This window comes from Salvelinus namaycush, chromosome 31, assembly GCF_016432855.1.
Source record: "Salvelinus namaycush isolate Seneca chromosome 31, SaNama_1.0, whole genome shotgun sequence".
Lineage (NCBI taxonomy): Eukaryota > Metazoa > Chordata > Actinopteri > Salmoniformes > Salmonidae > Salvelinus > Salvelinus namaycush.
Genome location: NC_052337.1, coordinates 19,361,245 through 19,384,871, shown reverse-complemented (window position 1 = coordinate 19,384,871; position 23,627 = coordinate 19,361,245).

Below are 23,627 nucleotides of genomic sequence, written 5' to 3'. Positions count from 1 at the left end.
AGTGCCATATACCGCCGTGAGTGCCATATACCGCCGTGAGTGCCATATACCGCCGTGAGTGCCATATACCGCCGTGAGTGCCATATACCGCCGTGAGTGCCATATACCGCCGTGAGAGCGCCATATACCGCCGTGAGAGCGCCATATACCGCCGTGAGAGCGCCATATATCGCCGTGAGAGCGCCATATACCGCCGTGAGAGCGCCATATACCGCCGTGAGAGCGCCATATACCGCCGTGAGAGCGCCATATACCGCCGTGAGAGCGCCATATACCGCCGTGAGAGCGCCATATACCGCCGTGTGAGTGCCATATACCGCTGTGAGAGTGCCATATACCGCTGTGAGAGTGCCATATACCGCCGTGAGAGTGCCATATACCGCCGTGAGAGTGCCATATACCGCCGTGAGAGTGCCATATACCGCCGTGAGGGTGCCATATACCGCCGTGAGGGTGCCATATAGCGCCGTGAGAGTGCCATATACCGCCGTGTGAGTGCCATATACCGCCGTGTGAGTGCCATATACCGCCGTGAGAGTGCCATATACCGCCGTGAGAGTGCCATATACCGCCGTGTGAGTGTCATATACCGCCGTGTGAGTGTCATATACCGCCGTGTGAGTGTCATATACCGCTGTGAGAGTGCCATATACCGCTGTGAGAGTGCCATATACCGCTGTGCTTCAAGCTGTTATAGCTTTCAAGACTGCTTGAATCTTTCTCAAAGAGCTATTGACGTCATGGATTTAACCGGAGTATGAGGATGTTTCAGGCCTAGTTCAGTATGAAAAGAGTACCATAATGTTACACTGCAGTAATGACACACACATTGACATAGTAAATTAGCATCATATTACTTGTTTCAATTTCTCAGTAAAACACAATTCTTCACAACAAAGAACAGTAACAGAATACAGATCTTTTTTAATGTATAATTCAATCAAATAGGTCACATACACATATTTAGCAGATATTTTATTTTTTACTCCTTTTTTATGGTATCCAATTGGTGGTTACAGTCTTGTTTCATCGCTGCAACTCCCGTATGGACTCGGGTGAGGCGAAGGTCGAGAGTTGTGCGTTCTCCGAAACCCAACCCAACCAAGCCGCACTGCTTCTTGACACAATGCCCACTTAACCCGGAAGCCAGCCGGACCAATGTGTAGGAGGAAACACCGTACACCTGGCGATCGTGTCAGCGTGCACTGCGCCTGGGCCCTCCACAGGAGTCCGATCCTTGACTTCGGCGATGTCATTTACAAAATAGCCTCCAACACTCTACTCAGCAAATTGGATGTAGTCAATCACAGTGCCATCCATTTGTCACTAAAGCCCCATATACTATCCACCACTACGACCTGTATGCTCTCGTTGGCTGGCCCTCGCTTCATATCCGTCGCCAAACCCACTGGCTTCAGGTCATCTATAAGTCTTTGCTAGGTAAAGCCCCGCCTTATCTCAGCTCACTGGTCACCATAGCAACACCCACCCGTAGCACACACTCCAGCAGGTATATTTCACTGGTCATCCCCAAAGCTAACACCTCTTTTGGCCACCTTTCCTTCCAGTTCTCTGCTGCCAATGACTGGAATTAATTGCAAAAGCTGGAATTGCAATTGCAAAAGCAGCTTACCGATCACTCCACCTGTACATAGCCCATCTGTAAATAGCCCACCCAACTACCTCATCCACATATTGTTATTAAAAAAAATGCTCTTTGCACCCTAGTATCTCCACTTGCACATCATCATCTGCACATCTATCACTCCAGTGTTAATGCTAAATTGTAATTATTTCGCCACTATGGCCTATTTATTGCCTTTCTACACTAGCACACACTGTATATAGATTTTTCTATTGTGTTATTGACTGTTCGTTTGCTTATCCCATGTGTAACTCTTTGTTGTTTTTGTCACACTGCTTTGCTTTATGTTGGCCAGGTCGCAGTTGTAAATGAGAATTTGTTCTCAACTGGCCTACCTGGTTAAATAAAGGTTAAAAATCAATTAAAAAATGACTTCATAGGACAGTGTGCCATTTGCTTGTCCCGGAATCTAAATCTGCAGCAATAGCAGTATTGACCTACTCCCTCCCTTAGTGACAGCTCATCCACATGGACCTTTGGTCTGCTCCACTGTGTAATGTAATCTCCCTTAGTGACAGCTCATCCACATGAACCTTTGGTCTGCTCCACTGTGTAATGTAATCTCCCTTAGTGACAGCTCATCCACATGAACCTTTGGTCTGCTCCACTGTGTAATGTAACCTCCCTTAGTGACAGCTCATCCACATGGACCTTTGGTCTGCTCCACTGTGTAATGTAACCTCCCTTAGTGACAGCTCATCCACATGGACCTTTGGTCTGCTCCACTGTGTAATGTAACCTCCCTTAGTGACAGCTCATCCACATGGACCTTTGGTCTGCGCCACTGTGTAATGTAACCTCCCTTAGTGACAGCTCATCCACATGGACCTTTGGTCTGCTCCACTGTGTAATGTAACCTCCCCTTAGTGACAGCTCATCCACATGGACCTTTGGTCTGCTCCACTGTGTAATGTAACCTCCCTTAGTGACAGCTCATCCACATGGACCTTTGGTCTGCTCCACTGTGTAATGTAACAAGTCCAATCCTGACATTTTTTTTTGTGGTGTGCGCGCATGTGTGTGTGTTTGCATGTGCATGTTAGTGTGTCAGTGCATATGTGTGTGTATGTATTTGTGTGTGAGCAAGCTTGCATGTTTGTATCTCTTATTTGGGTGGGTGTGCGCATGTTCGTGCATGTGTGCGACCACGTTTGTGTGCGTGTACTTGCATGCAGGTTTTTGTGTGTATGTGTTTTCAGGACGTGTAATCCTCTTCACATTCCCTGCACAGCTGCAAAGCCCCCCACTCTATGCAAAGCATTCACTATGAATGGGCTCTACAGCTGAAAAATATTTTTCTGGCCAAATGGTCTTGCTCTCACAGACGAGAAAGGCATTTCAATCCATTTAATTGGTGGATCATTATTGTTTTTCTTTTATCTTTTCAGCTAGGGTGGCTAATGGTAACTTTCTCATGCATTGATCATGCTGTAGTTCTCATTCAAAATGTTAAAGGCCTACGACCCCAATCAAACTACCAAATTATCCTGCAATTATTTCCATTCACCCTAAAATATGTCAAATGTGAGCACATTTCAAATTAGAAGAGGAAGATTACTGTATTGCCGAACCATCTAAATCAGGAAATTATTATGAAAATCAAATACAATAAACGACATAATTCAGAATGACATCTCGACTGGCACACAAAATACTAAATGTTAGCTGAATCCCTGTTCATCACTTCAACCCTTAGATGCTCTGTGAGCTAGCCCACAGGGTGTGCAGGCATGACTCCCTTTCAAAATAAAGTTTTTAAAAAACAACAACATCCAAACCAGCACTGAAACACCTGATTAATTTACTAGTTGAATCAGGTGTGTAGTGCAGGGCTGGAACAAAAGCCTGTAGCTCTCAAGTACCAAGGATTCTGACCACTAAAATGCAGGAAGCTGCCAAAAGAAAGGAAACACTTCAGTAAATGAGGGATACAAAGTATATTGAAAGGAGGTCCTTCGACACAGGTGTGGTTCCTGAGTTAATTAAGGGTTTCAAAGATGCATAGGGGATTTAGTGTGTGTGTCTCAGTCACCAGATCTCAACCCAATTGATTCAGGAGCAGCGCCTGAGACAGCGTTTTCCACGACCATCAACAAAACACCAAAAATTGAATTTTGTGTGGAAGAATGGCTTCACATCCCTCCAATAGAGTTCCAGACCCTTGTAGAATCTACACCAAGGTGCATTGAAGCTGTAATGGCAGCTCATTGTGGCCCAATGCCCTATCAAGACACATTATGTTGGTGTTAACTTTATTTTGGCAGTTACCTGTACAATGTACTGTATACAAATAGGCAATGTCTGAATGAATAGTAGAAATGTAATTCACCTATTCGTCAATAGGAGGCAGCAGACCCCAACCTTGATTTAAATGACAGTGCCCTTGAATCAAAGCTTCTCTACTAAGGGTAGGCAATTATTGTAGATTTAGCCACGGGCCAATTGTTTTACGAGTTGATGGTCGGGGGGCCAAAACATAATTATAATAATTTGTACACTGCAAATTGACCACAACCAAGTCCAAAAAGAGATTGTATTTGAAAATAACATACTAATTTCATACCTTTATTATTTATTATTTATTTTTTTCACCTTTATTTAACCAGGTAGGCCAGTTGAGAACAAGTTCTCATTTACAACTGCGACCTGGCCAAGATAAAGCAAAGCAGTGCAACACAAACAACAGCACAGAGTTACACATGGAATAAACAAACGTACAGTCAATAAAAACAATAGAAAAAAGTCTATATACAGTGTGTGCAAATGGCGTGAGGAGGTAAGGCAATAAATAGGCCATAGTATCGAAGTAATTACAATTTAGCAAATTAACACTGGAGTGATAGATGTGCAGATGATAATGTGCAAGTAGAAATACTGGTGTGCAAAAGAGCAGAAAAGTTAATAAAAACAATATGGGGATGAGGTAGATTGAATGGGCTATTTACAGATGTACTGTGTACTGCTGCAGTGATCGGTAAACTGCTCAGATAGCTGATGCTTAAAGTTAGTGAGGGAGATATAAGTCTCCAACTTCAGCGATTTTTGCAATTCGTTCCAGTCATTGGCAGCAGAGAAATGGAAGGAAAGGCGGCCAAAGGGATGGCTTTAGGGATGACCAGTGAGATATACCTGCTGGAGCGCGAGCTACGTGTGAGTGTTATTGTGACCAGTGAGCTGAGATAAGGCGGAGCTTTACCTAACAAAGACTTGTAGCTGACCTGGAGCCAGTGGGTCTGGCGACGAATATGTAGCGAGGGCCAGCCGACGAGAGCATACAGGTCGCAGTGGTGGGTAGTATGTGGGGCTTCGGTGACAAAATGGATGGCACTGTGATAGAGTGCATCCAGTTTGCTGAGTAGAGTGTTGCAGGCTATTTTGTAAATGACATCGCCGAAGTCGAGGATTGGTAGGATAGTCAGTTTTACGGGGGTATGTTTAGGAGCGTGAGTGAAGGAGGCTTTGTTGCGAAATAGGAAGACGATTCTAGATTTAATTTTGGATTGTAGATGTTTAAAATGAGTCTGGAAGGAAAGTTTTACAGTCTAGCCAGACACCTAGGTATTTGTTGTTGTGTACATATTCTAAGAACCGTCCAGAGTAGTGATGCTAGTCGGGCAGGCGGGTGCGGGCAGCGATCGATTGAAAAGCATGCATTTAGTTTTACTAGCGTTTTAAGAGCAGTTGGAAGTCACGGAAGGAGTGTTGTATGGCATTGAAGCTCGTTTGGAGGATAGTTAACAGTGTCCAAAGAAGGGCCAGATGTATACAGAATGGTGTCGTCTGCGTAGAGGTGGATCAGGGAATCATCTGTGGCTAGAGCGACATCGTTGATATATACAGAGAAAAGAGTCAGCCCGAGAATTGAACCCTGTGGTACCCCCATAGAGACTGCCAGAGGTCCGAACAACAGGCCCTCCGATTTGACACACTGAACTCTATCAGAGAAGTAGTTGGTGAACCAGGCGAGGCAATCATTTGAGAAACCAAAGCTGTTGAGTCTGCCGATAAGAATACGATGATTGACAGAGTCAAAAGCCTTGGCCAGGTCGATGAAGACGGCTGCACAATACTGTCTTTTATCGATGGCGGTTATGATATCGTTTAGTACCTTGAGCGTGGCTGAGGTGCACCCATGACCAGCTCGGAAACCGGATTGCACAGCGGAGAAGTTACGGTGGGATTCGAAATGGTCAGTGATCTGTTTGTTAACTTAGCTTTCGAAGACTTGAGAATGGCAGGGCAGGATGGATATAGGTCTATAACAGTTTGGGTCTAGAGTGTCACCCCCTTTGAAGAGGCGGATGACCGCAGCAGCTTTCCAATCTGGGAGCTGAGGGGGGTCTATAACAGGCGGCAACATTGAGAGACTTATTTCTGGAGAGATTAATTTTTAAAATTAGAAGCTCGAACTGTTTGGGCATAGACCTGGAAAGTATGACAGAACTTTGCAGACTATCTCTGCAGTAGATTGCAACTCCTCCCCCTTTGGCAGTTCTATCTTGATGGAAAATGTTGTAGTTGGGGATGGAAATCTCAGAACTTTTGGTGGCCTTCCTAAACCAGGATTACACTGAGACACGATCACATTTGCCTCTTTTTAATTGTGGGAATACATGGAAACACATTTTTAGCTTGTGATTTTATGGTCTTTTTTTTAACCAAAAACAAAAATTGGTCAATTTAAGCAATAAGGCACGGCTGAAGGCTGTTCGTTGCCTGGATACAGCCCTTAGCAGTGGTATATTGGCCCTATACCACAAAGCCCTGAGGTGCTATTGCTATTATTAACTGGTTACCAACGTAATTAGAGCAGTAAAAATAAATGTTTTGCCATATCCGTGACATACGGTCTGATATACCACTGCTGTCAACCAATCAGCTTTCGGCGCTCGAACCACCCAGTTTATAAATATATAACTCAGGTTGCCCCTGATCTATACCGTGCATCAGTTTGACTAGTATTATCTGCCTTATCAGAGCTTAAACAATAACTCATCCACAACGTCATTGTCACTGACTCACTCATCCATCCACTATCTATCCACATTAAACCTTAATTTCCATGTAGTTATGGTGGCATTTCATTAGATTGAATTAAGTCCATGTATTTTCTGCCACATTCACCAACTTGTTTGAACTTCGATTTAATGCAATCTTATTACAACCAGAGGACAAAATTCCTCAAGAAAGACAGAAGTGCTCTGGTGGATATTAAGATCATGACATCATAATTTCCAAGCACTTCCCCTCTTGTAAAAAATTGGGAACAAATTTACACGCTTGCCTTTCGTGAACCTTTTTCCCCGACTAGCACTGACTTTGCTGATAGTTACTTTATTGAGGGAAATATACTTACTATGACTGAGATATGTGGTTGTTCCACCTAGCTATCTTAAAATGATTACACTTTACTACCTTAAAAGGCTGGTTTCCTAGACATAGATAAACCTAGTCTAGTTTAATCTGTGTCTGGTAAACCGAGCCAAAATGTAGCAGCGCTATTATCCTCTACAGAAGCTGTATTCTCTAATACTGTATCTATATGGTATAATATATGCAAAACACTGAATAATTTCATCAACTGTGTGTCATATACTTCACTGTATCGTTTCGCAGTGAGAAGCAAGAGGATTTGAGTATTGCCACTTCCCCAAAAGCCAATCCAACAGACTTGCCCTGCATCAAAATAAATGTATGACCTTCGCTGACAGTTGGTTTTGATGTACCCGGGTGAGAGAAAGTGGTCACTTCAAAATCTCAAGTCATTTTTACAGATGGTCAATTTATTCCAGTGCCACTTTGCTGGTTTTGACAGGATCCCCTATCAGGTAGCTACCATTTTCTGGACACAGGCTATATGCCCATTCAAGAGAGCAGATGCTTATCTCTTTTGATTTAGGGAGAAAGTGACATTACCGGACCTGGCTTCTGGCCATTAAAACAGAATCGATTGGTGCTAATGATGATGTGGTTTACAAATTGTATTGGTTGCAACCTCCTAGGCAATTAATATGGCTATTGCCTGAATGTGATGTCAGAGATGCTAATGCTATCGTTAGCATCTGTTGTGGTTGTCTTGGGGAAATACATTGGCTAGCTAGCTGCGTGTTCTGTCTCCATAGCCTACAGCCAGGTGGGTGTCCCATTGGGGAAGGCAATAGGTTAAATAAGGTTACAGTTAGCTATTTACCAATCCACAGACTGAAATGTTTGAGTCACATCCCACTGGGCACAGAGGTCAATTCAACATCTATTCCACGTTGGTTCAACGTCATTTCATTGAAATGCCGTGGAAACAACATTGATTCAACCAGTGTGTGCCTCATCGTATAGCCCTGAGGTATTTTTGCAGCTAAACACAGACAGTCCACCTCAAAACCAATACATGGAGTAGTCTAAATTAGACTGTGTGTTGTGACTGGGCAGCACAGGATTTCATAACACCTTCCATTGCATCTCTTTCATTTGTTAGGGAGTGAGCACCATATTAATATGAAATATGAATCATTTCTGCAAACTAATGACAGAGGAAGGATTATGCGTGGATTAGAAGCATTATTCCAATCATATCTTAAAATCTCAGATCTGTTAAACTAATTTCCAACTTTAATCACTGGACTGGAAATCTACTTTGGGACTCGGTGTTGCCTGCTGTTATTGAAATAGTGGTATAATGGTGGTCTTCTATACTCTATATAGTTTTTGCTTATTTTATAGACCAGTAGGTGTAATCGAACATAGTATTGTCAAACTAAATAGTAGTGAAAAACACTATTTTGCTTTTCAATGATTGGATTTATATAAAATATTCCAGTAATATGGTAAAGAGACATCTGGTGTTCTATGGAATAAATGTCATAAATTTAATTTTCCTTCATTGACTCATTTCAATAAGGCTGTAGTTGGGTTATTGGGTTTGTGATCAAGGTGGAATATGCCTTCTGGGCCTTTGTTATTTGACATTTCCGAAGCATAAAAACCTGCCTACCTGAGGAGCACCATCAATATTGATACCCATAATGTTTACTTTAATTCAAAGTTCAGCCACTTGAGCAGCTAGCTCTTCATTACTTCACACCTAATATCCAAATCTAAATTCTGGGGTTAGATCCTTGTGTCATGTCACAACAAACACTGGTGGCCAAAGGGGAATTGGCAAAAACTTTCCATTCAACGTCCCATTCAAAATCAATCAATATCAAATCAAATGTTATTTGTCACATGCTTTGTAAACAACAGGTGTAGACTAACTTTGAAAACCATACTTACGGGTACTTTTCCAAAATTAAAGAAAAAAATAACAAAAATGTAATCGCTCAAGGTGGGGTGAAACAAATCTAATTGTATTAGTCACATACACATGTTTAGCAGATTTTTTTCCGGATGTAGCGAAATGCTTGTGTTTCTAGCTCCAACAGTACAGTAATATCTAACCATTCCTAATAGAAATATTAGGACGAGCAACGTCAGAGTCCGGATTATATACATGTGATGGGATGTATAGACATTATGAACAGTATGTGGATAGAATATGTAATATATCTGAAGAATATGTAGGATATAATAGTATATGTACATCAATAGTTCAATAGCATAGGCCTTGACTAGAATACAGTATATATAGCACTAGTCAAAAGTTTTGATACACCTACTCATTCAAGGGTTTTTCTTTATTTCTACTATTTTCAACATTGCAGAATAATAGTGAAGACATCAAAACTATGAAATAACACATATGGAATCATATAGTAACCAAAAAAGTGTTAAACAAATCAAAATATATTTTATATTTGAGATTCTTCAAATAGCTAACCTTGCCTTGATGACAGCTTTACACACTCTTGGAATTCTCTCAACCAGCTTCACCTGGAATGATTTTCCAAAAGTCTTGAAGGAGTTCCCACATCGACGGGACTGTAGTGGAGAGGGTAGAAAGTTTTAAGTTCCTCGGTGTACACATCACGGACAAACTGAATTTGTCCACCCACACAGACAGCGTGGTGAAGAAGGCGCAGCAGCGCCTCTTCAACCTCAGGAGGCTGAAGAAATTCGGCTTGTCACCAAAAGCACTCACAAACTTTTACAGATGCACAATCGAGAGCATCCTGTCGGGCTGTATCACCGCCTGGTACGGCAACTGCTCTGCCCACAACCGTAAGGCTCTCCAGAGGGTAGTGAGGTCTGCACAACGCATCACCGGGGGCAAACTAACTGCCCTCCAGGACACCTACACCACCCAATGTCACAGGAAGACCATAAAGATCATCAAGGACAACAACCACCCGAGCCACTGCCTGTTCACCCCGCTATCATCCAAAAGGCGAGGTCAGTACAGGTGCATCAAAGCAGGGACCGAGAGACTGAAAAACAGCTTCTATCTCAAGGCCATCAGACTGTTAAACAGCCACCACTAACATTGAGTGGCTGCTGCCATACATGTAAAAAATGTATCACTAGCCACTTTAAACAATGCCACTTAATATAATGTTTACATACCCTACATTACGCATCTCATATGTATATACTGTACTCTATACCACCTACTGCATCTTGCCATCTTTATGTAATACATGTATCACTAGCCACTTTAAACAATGCCACTTAATATAATGTTTACATACCCTACATTACTCATCTCATATGTATATACTGTACTCTATACAATCTACTGCATCTTGCCTATGCCGTTCTGTACAATCACTCATTCATATATCTTTATGTACATATTCTTCATCCCTTTACACTTGTGTGTATAAGGTAGCTGTTGCGGAATTGTTAGGTTAGATTACTTGTTGGTTATTACTGCATTGTCGGAACTAGAAGCACAAGCATTTCGCTACACTCGCATTAACATCTGCTAACCATGTGTATGTGACAAATAACATTTGATTTGCTGAGTACTTGTTGGCTGCTTTCCTTCACTCTGTGGTTTGACTCATCCCAAAACATTTCAATTTGGTTGAGGATCGCCATGCCCTCTTAGCTATGGGAAATTAGCATTGAGGGAAAATGGCATGGTAAGCCTCCACCATCCAGGTATTAGGTGTTAGCATGCTCACTGGCGGACTTACCATTAGACAGAAGAGGCAGTTGCCTCAGGCCTCACATCATCAAGGGGCCTCATGAGCTGGGCATTAAAATAAACCCCCCCCCAAAAAAAATCTATATATTTTTCAATTTCTCCGCTTGAGGCCCCCTTATGCTCTGCTCAAGACATAATGAATAATCAAAATCCATCTGTTTAAGCTAGAGATATCATGGGCTGCATCTCCATGTCAGAATAAATTCAACCACAACTTTGTTTCATCACAAAACCGGAGAGCAACCTCTATCCAGTGAAGTCCACAAAGTGTATTGCATGTAACAAACAGTTACATGACCTACAACATGATCAAGCAAGTTAATGTTTCCGACATTTCCGGACCACTAAACAACTGTTGATTTAGAACCACAGAGAGTTATCACAAGTCGCAAAGAAAACAGGACTCCCTCCGCTATTCCAGCACCATTTCAACTTCAACATTTCAACATCATCAAATCAGCTATGCTAAAAGATACCAAAAACAATTTAATCAAATCAACGTCAGCTAAATAGGATGTTGCTGTCCATGGTTCTGATTTCTGTGTGTGTGTGTGTCTCAGTGTGTGTGTCTCAGTCACCAGATCTCAACCCAATTGGTTCTGGCAGCGCCTGAGACAGCGTTTTCCACGACCATCAACAAAACACCAAAAATTGAATTTCTCGTGGAAGAATGGCTTCACATCCCTGCAATAGAGTTCCAGAATCTAAGCCAAGGTGCGTTGAAGCTGTTCTGGCAGAATGGTGTCGCATCCCTCCAATAGAGTTCCAGACCCTTGTAGAATCTACGCCAAGGTGCATTGAAGCTGTTCTGGCAGCTCATTGTGGCCCAATGCCCTATCAAGACACTTTATGTTGATATTTACTTTATTTTGGCAGTTACCTGTACAATGCAGCACGGTTCCATAATGTACTGTATACCAATTGGCAATGTCTGAATGAATAGTAGAAATGTAATTCACCTATTCGTCAATAGGAGGCAGCAGACCCCAACCTTGATTTAAATGACAGTGCCCTTGAATCAAAGCTTCTCTACTAGGGGTAGGCAAATAATAATAAGGTACTGGGGGGTGTGGTATATGGCCAATATACCAAGGTTAAGGGTTGTATCCAGGCACTCTGCGTTGCGTCGTGGTATATTGGCCATATACCACACCACCTTGGGCCTTATTGCTTAAATAAACCACGGCTGTCAGCCAATCAGCATTCAGAGCTCAAATCACCTAGTTTTATCAAATCACTTGCGGGCTGGTCGCCCATGTTCTACAATGTGCATCAGTTAGTATTAGTCAATCTATCAGAGGTTAAACAACAACTCATCCAAAACATCGCTGTCACTCCCTCACTTGGCCATCCACTATCTCTCCACATTTAACCATTATCCACGTAGTTATAGTGAGATTTAATTTGATTGAATTAAGTCAATGTATTTTCTGCTTGCTTGAACTTCGATTTAATGCAATCTTATTACAACCAGAGGACAACATTCCTCCAGAAAGACAGAAGTGCTCTGGTGGATATTAAGATCATGACATCATAATTTCCAAGCACTTCCCCTCTTGTAAAAAATTGGGAACAAATTTACACCCTTGCCTTTCGTGAACCTTTTTCCCCCTACTAGCACTGACTTTGCTGATAGTTACTTTATTGAGGGAAATGTATTTACTACGACTGAGATATGTGGTTGTACCACCTAGCTATCTTAAAATGGATGCACTTTAAATCGCTCTGGACAAGACTAAATTACTCAAATGTAAATGTACATAACCATCCATTAGCTGCCACAAGTCCTTTCCAAATCATGTAGGCTATACAATATTGTAGTGCTACTGTTCTATGGAGACATTCTGAAAAGATGACTCATCTGTCCAAACTACTACCTTAAAAGGCTGGTTTCCCAGACATAGATCAACCTAGTCTAGTTTAATCTGTGTCTGGTAAACCGGGGCCAAAATAAAGCAGCGCTATTTTCCCCTACAGAAACTGTATTCTTTAATACTGTATCTATATGGTATAATATATGCAAAAACACTGGATAATTTCATCAACTGTTCCAATCAAATCTGTTGACTCCCACAAGAAAGGATAAACAAAGACGGGGGTGAACGGGAAAGGAAAGAGAAAATATAGCTACATTTGGAGCGATTTGAGATGTCAGATAAGCATTTGTAGAGAACATCATCACTTTTTCTAAAGGAAACCATTTGAAGGACAAGCCACACATTAATCAAGCAAGTAATATTGTGCAACATTATACACATTAACATACAGCCAATCAGGTCATAAGACTTGGATACCAGCTTAGATATAGCAACTACTTTTGGGCTCCCATTCTAAATAAACTTGTAAATCAAAATGTTTTTGTAGGAATTATAGTAATATATTCAAGTCATTATAGAGTCAGATCAATTTACAAGTTTATTTAGAAGAACGGAAGCCCTGGAGTAGATGTTGCTGTTGTCACGTTCCTGACCGGTTTTCTGTTATTTTGTATGTGTTTGACGGTCAGGGCGTGAGTTTGGGTGGGTAGTCTATGTTGTGTGTTTCTATGTTTGTTAAGGGTGACCTGATATGGCTCTCAATTAGAGGCAGGTGGTTTTCATTTCCTCTGATTGAGAGCCATATTAAGGTAGGTGTTTTCACACTGTTTGTTTGTGGGTGGTTGTCTTCCATGTCTGTGTACGTGCACCACACGGGACTGTTTCGGTTTGTTCGTTCGTTTTATGTAGTCTGTTCCTGTTCATGCGTTCTTCGTGTTTATGTAAGTTCGTTAGTTCAGGTCTGTCTACGTGCGTTTGTTATTTTGTAATTATCAAGTGTGTTTCCTGTCTCTGTGATTGTCTGCACCAGATAGGTCTGTGTCGGTTTTTGCACATTTGTTATTTTGTATTGTTGTTTGTAGTGTTTTACTTGTTCTTTATTAAACATGTTTAACACTAGCCGCGCTGCACTTTGGTCCTCTCCTTCACCCCTGGAAGAAAACCGTTACAGCTGTATAGCTAAGCTGGTGTCCGAGTCTTATGAGGAAAGACAGAACAACATTTGTCTTACTGAGTGAGTTTGCATTAATTTATCCAATGAAACTATACTTAGGTGTAACAAATACAACTCAATGGTTATTGAGTCAAACACACTGTTCTAATGTGGGGAGAGGTATGTCAAATCACATCAAATCAAATCAAATTGGATTGGTCACATACACATGGTTAGCAGATGTTAATGCGAGGGTAGCGAAATGCTTGTGCTTCTAGTTCTGACAATGCAGTAATATCGAACAAGTAATCTAACAAATTCCCAACCAATATTATACACACAAATGTAAAGGGATGAATAAGAATATGTACATATAAATATATGGATGAGTGATGGCCGTGCGGCATAGGCAGGATGCAGTAGATGGTTTAGAATACAGTACATACATATGAGATGAGTAATATAATATGTAAACATTATTAAAATGGCGTTATTTAAAGTGACTAGTGATACCTTTATGAAGTCCATTTATTGAAGTGGCCAGAGATTTGAGTCTGTATGTTGGCAGCAGCCTCTCTATGTTAGTTTAACAGTCTGATGGCCTTGAGATAGAAGCTGTTTTTCAGTCTCTCGGTCCCAGCTTTGATGCATCTGTACTGACCTCGCCTTCTGGATGATAGCAGGTTGAACAGGCAGTGGCTCAGGTGGTTGTTGTCCTTGATGATCTTTTTGGTCTTCCTGTGACATCGGGTGGTGTAGGTGTCATGGAGGGCAGGTAGTTTGCCCCCGGTGATGCTTTGTGCAAACCGCACTACCCTCTGGAGAGCCCTGCGGTTATGGGCGGTGCAGTTACCGTACCAGGTGGTGATACAGCCCGACAGGATGCTCTCGATTGTGCATCTGTAAAAGTTTTTGAGTGTTTTAGGTGACAAGCCAAATTTCTTCAGCCTCCTGAGTTTGAAGAGGCACTGTTGCGCCTTCTTCACCATGCTGTCTGTATGGGTGGACCATTTTGAGCCTTCTTCACCGTTTGTCCGTGATGTGTACGCCGAGGATCTTAAAGCTTTCCACCTTCTCCACTACAGTCCCGATCATCTCCTTTGTTTTGTTCACATTGAATGAGAGGTTATTTTCCTGACACCACACTCCGAGGGCCCTCACCACCTCCCTGTAGGCTGTCTCGTCGTTGTTGGTAATCAAGCCTACCACTGTTGTGTCATCTGCAAACTTGATGATTGAGTTGGAAGCGGGCATGGCAACGCAGTCATGGGTGAACAGGGAGAACAGGAGAGGGATGAGAACGCACCCTTGTGGGGCCCCAGTGTTGAGGATCAGCGGGGTGGAGATGTTGTTTCCTACCTTCACCACCTGGGGTCGTTCAGAAAGTCCAGGACTCAGTTGCACAGGGCGGGGTCGAGACCCAGGGTTTGGAGGGTACTGACGAGTTTGGAGGGTACTGTCGTTTCTTGGCATCATTAAATGAAGACTTTTAGTTTTTATCAAAGATTCTCTGTAATTAGTACTACGCGATTAAACTGATTAATCATGTAACTGTAATTAACTAGGAAGTCGGGGCACCAAGGAAAATATACAGATTACAAAGTTATAATTTCCTAATATAACCTTTCAGATATTTTCATATCTGATCAATAGTCTTCTGATTAATTAATTATTTATTTTACCTCACGTTAGTCTCATTCCAAACGTCGTAAATTGTTGGTTATCTGCACGAACCCAGTCTTCACTATGAGTCATCCATACATCAATTGTCTTAAATCATTTATATATTACTAAGTAATTCACAGAAATGCATAAACAAACAAAGTAAATATGGTTACAAGAAATGATAGGAGAATGTGCCCTAGTGGGCTAAACCGGTACCGCGGCTTGGTGGACAAAAGGGGAAGTGGGGGTCAACTGAGATGAGACACTACAAAGTTGATAATTATAACAATTGAAATACTAATCCTTTGCACATGAACGCTCACTCATTCGGGAACAATTGCGATCAATATATATATTTACGCTCAGTGTCTTTATCGCTGTTGAAAAGTTCGTTTCTGTTGGAGAGTTTCCGTTCTCTCTCTCTCTCTCTGTTGTGGTTAGAGTGGATAGGTCAGAGTGACATTCATTCGTGTTGTTGTAGAATGGATGTTTCGGCGGTTGTCGTTCTTCGCGTTCAATGATACCGAATTCCTAGCTGCAGACTAGTAATTAATATCAAAGACTTGTTCTTATTGTGTCGGTATCGATAGTCTAAGAGTTTAACCACGTGGTATGGTTAAAAGATTCAGCAGTCTGGTCTCAAACCTTGGCCCTCTCGTTATCGAGGTAAGCTGGTCTGCAACCTTTAGCCATCTCGCAATTGAGGTAAGCTCGGTCTGGTGATAGAAAACCCGAGTGGGGGTTTTATTCGGAAGGGCCAAAAAAGGGCTGTCCCAGGATGCCTGACCCTAACTGGGCTCATGGGCAGTCCTCTGATTTAGTTCAACTCAAAAGGGAATTGGAGTTTCCTTCATTAAACAGTCCAAAATCACATTACACAATTTTACAAACAGTAGCATACTCACTCATTCATCTTATACAACAATTAGATGTAAACCTCATATCTGAGGCTATTATATAAACAGCGTTATGGTAATGTGGCCGCACCGTCTCCCATGAGCTTCCCCAAGTTGTAACAAACGGACCAGTTCGTAGCTGGATTCTTCACCGATCTTTTATACTTTTATATCTTTTATACTCTCCGGAACGTAAATGTTGTTCGGACCTCAAGTTCTGTGAGGTGGAAGAAATTCCTTTGTTCTCTATGAAAGCTCACTCTATCTCTATACTGTGTGGCCATAAGGCAGGGTCTTCCCTAGGGATTTACGACCTCACTGACCACAGCAGCCCAGTTGTAGGAGGCAGGGAGAGGGGGATGGGGCTTGCTGTACCCAAACAGGGCAATGTCATGACATACCCCCCCCCTGGTGGTTTGGATCTTGTTTGTCCTGCAAGTTACAAATCAACATAAAATCATGACCACGTGATGTCCTGTTTGTAGATCATCGTTGCAGTCCCCTCTGGTGGTTGAACTTGGTAGGCTTCTCTGGAAGCTGCAAAGTACCCCAGGGAGGGCCAGGGGATGTCCTGGTTGGTGATCGCCGTTGCGGTCCCCCCCCCACTCTGGTGGTTTACCTTGGTAGGCTCTCTGACAGCAGGCATGCCGCCACAAGGATGGCCCGTGGGTGTCCGGATTTGGGGTTGCCATTCCGGACCCGTCGTCTGGTCGTCATCCAGACTGGAAGATCTGGGCAGTAACTTAGGCAGATGTTAACAATGCACACACACTCATGAAATATATATAATTACAGCAGCCCAGTTGTAGGGGGCAGGGAGAGGCAGGGAGAGGGGGATGGGGCTTGCTGTACCCAAACAGGGCAACGTCATGACAGTACTATGGTGTTAAATGCTGAGCTGTAGTCAATGAACAGTATTCTTACATAGGTATTCCTCTTGTCCAGATGGGATAGGTTAGTGTGCAGTGTGATGGCGATTGCATCGTCAGTGGACCTGTTGGAGCGGTAAGCAAATTGGAGTGGGTCTAGGGTATCAGGTAGGGTGGAGATATTATCCTTGACTAGTCTCTCAAAGCACTTCATGATGACAGAAGTGAGTGCAATGGGGCGGTAGTCATTTTGTTCAGTTACCTTTGCTTTCTTGGGAACCGGAACAATGGTGGGCCTCTTGAAGCATGTGGGGACATTGATTGAATATGTCAGCTGGTCTGCGCATGCTCTGAGAACGCTGCTTGGGATGCCGTCTGGACCGGCAGCCTTGCGAAGTTTAACACATTTAAATGTTTTACTCATGTTGGCCACGGAGAAGGAGAGCCCACAGGCTTTGGTAGTGGGCTGTGTCAGTGGCACTGTCAGTGGCTCCTCAAAGCAAGCAAATAAGTTGTTTAATTTGTCTGGGAGCAAGACGTTGATGTCCACGACGTGGCTGGGTTTCCCTTTGTAGTCCGTGATTGACTGTAGACCCTGCCACATACGTCTTGTGTTTGAGCCATTGAATTGTGACTACGTTGCCTCTATACTGACGCTTTGCTTGTTTGATTGCCTTACGGAGGGAATAGCTGCACTCTTTTTATTCAGTCATGTTTCTAGTCATCTTGCCATGATTAAAATCGGTGGTTTGTGCTTTCCGTTCTGCGCGAATGCTGCCATCAATCCACGGTTTCTGGTTAGGAAAGGTTTTAATACTAGTGATGTTTTGGCTTACTTTGGTAAACTCATGGATACCAGTTTTGAATGAATAGGGCCCCCTAGTGGCACAGGAAAGAATTCTCCAAACTATACTTTTGACTGCCAAGCTACTTCTTGTCTCTCTCTCGACCCCAATTGTCTTGACACACACAGTGGTGTTAGGTGAATAGCCTGCAAAGTGACAATGGCCGATCAGGCGCAAATACCATGTGTCATATACTTCACTGCATCATTTTGCAGTGAGAGGCAAGAGGACTTGAGTATTGCCACATCCCCAAAAGCCAATCCAACAGACTTGCCCTGCATCAAAATAAATGTATGACCTTCGCTGACAATTGGTTTTGATGTACCTGGGTGAGAGAAAGTGGTCACTTCAAAATCTCAAATCATTGTTACATATGGTCAATTTATTCCAGTGTCACTTTGCTGGTTTTGACAGGATCCCCTATCAGGTAGCTACCATTTTCTGGACACAGGCTATATGCCCATTCAAGAGAGCAGATGCTTATCTCTGTTGATTTAGGGAGAAAATGACATTAACGGACCTGGCTTCTGGCCTTTAAAACAGAATCTATTGGCGCTAATGATGATGTGGTTTTCTAGTTGTATTGGTTGCAACCTCCTAGGCAATTAATATGGCTATTGACTGAATGTGGTGTCAAAGATTCTAATGCTATCGTTAGCATCTGTTGTGGTTGTCTTTGGGAAAGACATTGGCTAGCTAGCTGCGTGTTCTGTCTCCATAGCCTACAGCCAGGTGGGTGTCCCATTGGGGAAGGCAATAGGTTAAATAAGGTTACAGTTAGCTATTTACCAATCCACAGACTGAAATGTTTGAGTCACATCCCACTGGGCACAGAGGTCAATTCAACATCTATTCCACGTTGGTTCAACGTAATTTCATTGAAATGCCGTGGAAACAACGTTGATTCAACCAGTGTGTGCCTCATCGTATAGCCCTGAGGTATTTTTGCAGCTAAATACAGACAGTCCACCTCAAAACCAATACATGGAGTAGTCTAAATTAGACTGTGTGTTGTGACTGGGCAGCACAGGATTTCATAACACCTTCCATTGCATCTCTTTCATTTGTTAGGGAGTGAGCACCATATTAATATGAATAATTTCTGCAAACTAATGACAGAGAAATGATTGTTCAGGGATTAGAAGCATTATTCCAATCATTCATATCTTAAAATCTCAGATCTGTTGAGCTCATTTCCAACTTTAAACACTGGACTGGAAATTCTACTTTGGGACACTTTGTTGCACCCTGCTATTGAAATAGTGGTACAATGGTGGTCTTCTATACTCTATATCGTCTTTGCTTTTTTTATAGACCAGTAGGTGTAACCTAACATAGTATTGTCAAACTAAATAGTAGTGAAAAACACTTTTGCTTTTCAATGATTTGATTTATATAAAATATTCCAGTAATATGGTAAAGAGACATCTGGTGTTCTATGGAATAAATGTCATAAATTTAATTTTCCTTCATTGACTCATTTCAAAAAGGCTGTAGTTGGGTTATTGGGTTTGTGATCAAGGTGGAATATGCCTTCTGGGCCTTTGTTATTTGACATTTCCGAAGCATAAAAACCTGCCTACCTGAGGAGCACCATCAATATTGATACCCATAATGTTTGCTTTAATTCAAAGTTCAGCCACTTGAGCAGCTAGCTCTTCATTACTTCACGCCTAATATCCAAATCTAAATTCTGGGGTTAGAACCTTGTGTCATGTCACAACAAACACTGGTGGCCAAAGGGGAATTGGCAAAAACTTTCCGTTCCATGTCCCATTCAAAATCAATCAATATCAAATCAAATGTTATTTGTCACATGCTTCGTAAACAACAGGTGTAGACTAACATTGAAACGCATACTTATGGTTACTTTTCCAACAGTTTAAAGTTAAAGATAAAAATCAAGGTGGGGTGAAACCTATGTATTGGGTTTGTACACTGAGTATTCAAAAAAGTAAGAACACATGATCATTCAAATCAAATCAAATTGTATCGGTCGCATACACATGTTTTGCTAATGATATTGCGGGTATAGCGAAATGCTTGAGTTCCTAGATCCAACAGTAAAGTAATATCTAACAATAACAAATCTAAAAGTAAAAGAATGGAATTTAGAAATATTTAAATATTAGGCCGAGCGATGTCGGAGTCTGGAGTATATACAGTACTAGTCAAAAGTTTGGACATACCTACTCCTTCAAGGGTTTTTCCTTTATTTTTACTATTTTCTACATTGTAGAATAATAGTAAAGACATCAAAACTATGAAATAACTCATATGGAATCATGTAGTAACAAAAAAAGTGTTATACAAATCTAAATATATATTTTATATTTGAGATTCTTGTCACGGCTTCCTATGAAGTCGGTCCCTCTCCTTGTTCGGGTGAAGTTCGCCGGTCGACGTCACCGGTCTTCTAGCCATCGCCGATCCACCTTTCATTTACCATTTGTTTTGTCTTGTCTTCCCACACACCTGGTTTCAATCCCATCAATTGCATGTTGTGTATTTAACCCTTTGTTCCCCACATGTCCTTGTCTGGTATTGTTTGATTGTAAGAGTTTGTGCACGTTATGTCTGGCGTGCGAAGGGTTTCGTCCCATTGTATTTATTTCTTGTTTTTGTTCACTGATTTTTTATTATTAAACTGCACCGTTGTAACACAGTCTTTGCTCTCCTGCGCCTGACTTCTCTGCCGCACGCATTTCAATTCTTCAAAGTAGCCACCCTCTGCCTTGACGACAAGCTTTGCACAAACTTGTTTTCACATTGTCATTATTTTATTTGTATTTTTTTATTTAACCTTTATTTAACTAGGCAAGTCAGTTAAGAACAAATTCTTATTTACAATGACGGCCTACCAAAACGCAAAAAGCCTCCTGCAGGGACGGGGCCCTGGGATTAAACTTTTTAAATAAACACAATATAAATATAGGACAAACACACATCACAACAAGAGAGACAACACTACATAAAGAGAGAACTAAGACAACAACATAGCAAGTCAGCAACACATGACAACACAACATAACAACAACATGGTAGCAACACAACATGGTAGCAGCACAAAACATGGTACAAACATTATTGGGCACAGACAACAGCCCAAAGGGAAGAAGGTAGAGACAACAATACATCACACAAGGCAGCCACAACTGTCAGTTAGTGTCCATGATTGAGTCTTTGAATGAAGAGATTGAAATAAATCTGTCCAGTTTGAGTGTTTGTTGCAGCTCGTTCTAGTTGCTAGCTGCAGCGAACTGAAAAGAGGAGCGACCCAGGGATGTGTGTGCTTTGGGGACCTTTAACAGATGTGACTGGCAGAACGGGTGTTGTATGTGGAGGATGAGGGCTGAAGTAAATATCTCAGATAGGGGGGATTGAGGCCTAAGAGGGTTTTATAAATAAGCATCAGCCAGTGGGTCTTGCGATGGGTATACAGAGATGACCAGTTTATACAGGAGCATAGAGTGCAGTGATGTGTCCTATAAGGAGCATTGGTGGTAAATCTGATGGCCGAATGGTAAAGAACATTTAGCCGCTCGAGAGCACCCTTACCTGCAGATCTATAAATGATGTCTCCGTAAACTAGCATGGGTAGGATGGTCATCTGAATCAGGGTTATTTCGGCAGCTGGGGTGAAAGAAGATCGATTACGATAGAGGAAACCAAGTCTAGATTTAACTTTAGCCTGCAGATTTGATATGTGCTGAGAGAAGGACAGTGCACCGTCTAGCCATACTCCCAAGTACTTGTATGAGGGGACTACCTCAAGCTCTAAACCCTCAGGGGTAGTAATAACACCTGTGGGAAGAGGGGCATTCTTCTTACCAAACCACATGACCTTTGTTTTGGAGGTGTTCAGAACAAGGTTAAGGGTCATTAAGGGAGACTGTGTGTAGATGTGTGAGAAAAAAATATTTTATCAATTTTGAATTCAGGCTGTAACACAAGAAAATGTGGAATAAGTCAAGGAATATGAATACTTTCTGAAGACTCCTTATGTACTGTATTCCTTTAATTGCAGGGGTCCCCAATTACATTCAGCCGTGAGCCAATTTTTCCTTGAGCGGGATGGTCTGGGGGCCCGAACCTGGTTATAAATAATTTATACACTGCAAATTGACTGCAAGAATCCGAAATAGATTAATTTAAAAAATGTATTACATTGGGATACGATCACATACAGTATGCCTCTCCATTTATGCGTGGGAATACTTGGGAAAATATTTCCTAAATTAAAATCACTTTCAGCTCATTTCCTGGTGCTTTTACAGTATTTTATATCCAAAAACAAAAAGACATATCTAAAAAATGTCATCATCTTTAACCATGTCCTGCCCTTCTCTTTGCAATGGGAAAATGGCATGGTAAGCCTCCACCATCCAAGGATCGAGGTGTTAGTGTGCTCACTGGCAGACTCACCATTAGATAGAATAGGCAATTGCCTCAGCCCTCACATCATCAAGGGGCCTCATGAACTGGGCTTTAAAAATGTAAATAAAAAACTATTTTTATATTAACAGTTGAAGTCGGAAGATAACATACACCTTAGCTAAATACATTTAAACTCGGATTTTCACAATTCCTGACATTTAATCCTAAATATTGGCCCATTCCTCCTGACAGAGCTGGTGTAACTGAGTCGGGTTTGTAGGCATCCTAGCTCGCACATGCTTTTTCAGTTCTGCCCACAAATTTTCCATAGGTTTGAGGTCAGGGCTTTCTGATGGCCACTCCAGTACCTTGACTTTGTTGTTCTCAAGCCATTGTGCCACAACTTTGGAAGTATGCTTGGGGTCATTGTCCATTTGGAAGACCCATTTGCGACCAAGCTTTAACTTCCTGACTGATGTCTTGAGATGCTGCTTCAATATATCCACATAATTTTCCTGCTTCATAATGCCATCTATTTTGTGAAGTGCATCAGTCCCTCCTGCAGCAAAGCACCCCCACAACATGATGCTGCCACCCCCATGCTTCACGGTTGGGATGGTGTTCTTCGGCTTGCAAGTCTCCCCCTTTTTCCTCAACATAACAATGGTCATTATGGCCAAACAGTTCTATTTTTGTTTCATCAGACCAGAGGACATTTCTCCAAAAAGTACGATCTTTGTCCCCATGTGCAGTTGCAAACCATAGTGTGGCTATTTTTGATGGCTGTTTTGGAGCAGTGGCTTCTTCCTTGCTGAGCGGCCTTTCAGGTTATGTCGATATAGGACTCGTTTTACTGTGGATATAGATACTTTTGTACCTGTTTCCTCCAGCATCTTCACAAGGTCCTTTGCTGCTGTTCTGGGATTGATTTGCACTTTTTGTGCCAAAGTACATTCATCTCTAGGAGACAAAACGAGTCTCCTTCCTGAGTGGTATGAAGGCTGCATGGTCCCATGGTGTTAATACTTGCTTACTATTGTTTGTACAGATGAACGTGGTACCTTCAGGCGTTTGGAAATTGCTCCCAAGGATGAACCAGACTTGTGGAGGTCTACAATTTATTTTCCGCGGTCTTGGCTGATTTCTTTTGATTTGCCCATGATGTCAAGCAAAGAGGCACTGAGTTTGAAGGTAGGCCTTGAAATACATCCACAGGTACACCTCCAATTGACTCAAATTATGTCAATTAGCCTATCAGAAGCTTCTAAAGCCATGACA